The sequence below is a fragment of the Coturnix japonica genome, unplaced genomic scaffold (genome assembly GCF_054131305.1).
Source record: "Coturnix japonica strain WE unplaced genomic scaffold, WE-NBRP24 Scf079, whole genome shotgun sequence".
In the NCBI taxonomy this organism is placed as follows: Eukaryota; Metazoa; Chordata; class Aves; order Galliformes; family Phasianidae; genus Coturnix; species Coturnix japonica.
In genome coordinates, this window is record NW_028188982.1 from 121,535 (window position 1) to 123,705 (window position 2,171).

Below are 2,171 nucleotides of genomic sequence, written 5' to 3' on the forward strand. Positions count from 1 at the left end.
GTCTCGGAGTGGAATCTATGGGCAGCCCTATAGATTTAATGGGGGTCTCGGAATGGGATCTATGGGGCAGCCCTATAGATTGAATGGGGTTCGGGGTCTCATAGTGGGATCTATGGGCAGCCCTATAGATTTAATGGGGGGGTGGTCCAGAGTGGGATCTATGGGGCAGCCCTATAGATTTAATGGGGGTCTCGGAGTGGGATCTATGGGGCAGCCCTATAGATTTAATGGGGGGGTCTGGGAGTGGGATCTATGGGGCAGCCCTATAGATTTAATGGGGTCTCGGAGTGAGATCTATGGGGCAGCCCTATAGATTTAATGGGGGTCTCGGAGTGGAATCTATGGGGCAGCCCTATAGATTTAATGGGGGTCTCGGAATGGGATCTATGGGGCAGCCCTATAGATTTAATGGGGGGGGTCTCGGAGTGGGATCTATGGGGCAGCCCTATAGATTGAATGGGGGTCTCGGAGTGGGATCTATGGGGCAGCCCTATAGATTGAATGGGGTTCGGGGTCTCATAGTGGGATCTATGGGGCAGCCCTATAGATTTAATGGGGGGGGTCTCGGAGTGGGATCTATGGGGCAGCCCTATAGATTTAATGGGGGGGGTCTCGGTGTGGGATCTATGGGGCAGCCCTATAGATTGAATAGGGGTCTCGGAATGGGATCTATGGGGCAGCCCTATAGATTGAATGGGGGTCTGGGAGTGGGATCTATGGGGCAGCCCTATAGATTTAATGGGGGGGGGTCTCGGAGTGGGATCTATGGGGCAGCCCTATAGATTTAATGGGGGTCTCGGAGTGGGATCTATGGGGCAGCCCTATAGATTTAATGGGGGGTCTCGGAGTGGGATCTATGGGGCAGCCCTATAGATTGAATGGGGGGGGTCTTAGTGGGATCTATGGGGCAGCCCTATAGATTGAATGGGGGGTGTCGGAGTGGGATCTATGGGGCAGCCCTATAGATTTAATGGGGTCTAGGAGTGGGATCTATGGGGCAGCCCTATAGATTGAATGGGGGTGTCGGAGTGGGATCTATGGGGCAGCCCTATAGATTTAATGGGGGGGGTCTCATTAGATTTAATGGGGAGTGGGATCTATGGGGCAGCCCTATAGATTTAATGGGGGTCTCGGAGTGGGATCTATGGGGCAGCCCTATAGATTTAATGGGGGGGGGGTGTCTCGGAGTCAGATCTATGGGGCAGCCCTATAGATTTAATGGGGGGGGTCTCTTAGTGGGATCTATGGGGCAGCCCTATAGATTTAATGGGGGTCTCGGAGTGGGATCTATGGGGCAGCCCTATAGATTTAATGGGGGGTCTCGGAGTGGGATCTATGGGGCAGCCCTATAGATTTAATGGGGGGGTCTCGGAGTGGGATCTATGGGGCAGCCCTATAGATTTAATGGGGGGGGGTGTCTCGGAGTCAGATCTATGGGGCAGCCCTATAGATTTAATGGGGGGGGTCTCTTAGTGGGATCTATGGGGCAGCCCTATAGATTTAATGGGGGTGTCTCGGAGTGGGATCTATGGGGCAGCCCTATAGATTTAATGGGGGTGTCTCGGAGTGGGATCTATGGGGCAGCCCTATAGATTTAATGGGGGGGGGGTCGGAGTGGGATCTATGGGGCAGCCCTATAGATTGAATGGGGGGGGGTCTCAGAGTGGGATCTATGGGGCAGCCCTATAGATTTAATGGGGGGGTCTCGGAGTGGGATCTATGGGGCAGCCCTATAGATTGAATGGGGGGGGTCTCAGAGTGGGATCTATGGGGCAGCCCTATAGATTTAATGGGGGGGGGTCTCAGAGTGGGATCTATGGGGCAGCCCTATAGATTTAATGGGGGTCTCATAGTGGGATCTATGGGGCAGCCCTATAGATTTAATGGGGGGTGTCGGAGTGGGATCTATGGGGCAGCCCTATAGATTTAATGGGGGTCTCGGAGTGGGATCTATGGGGCAGCCCTATAGATTGAATGGGGGGGGTCATGGAGTGGGATCTATGGGGCAGCCCTATAGATTTAATGGGGGGGGTCTCGGAGTGGGATCTATGGGGCAGCCCTATAGATTTAATGGGGGGGGGTCTCGGAGTGGGATCTATGGGGCAGCCCTATAGATTTAATGGGGGTCTCGGTGTGGGATCTATGGGGCAGCCCTATAGATTTAATGGGGG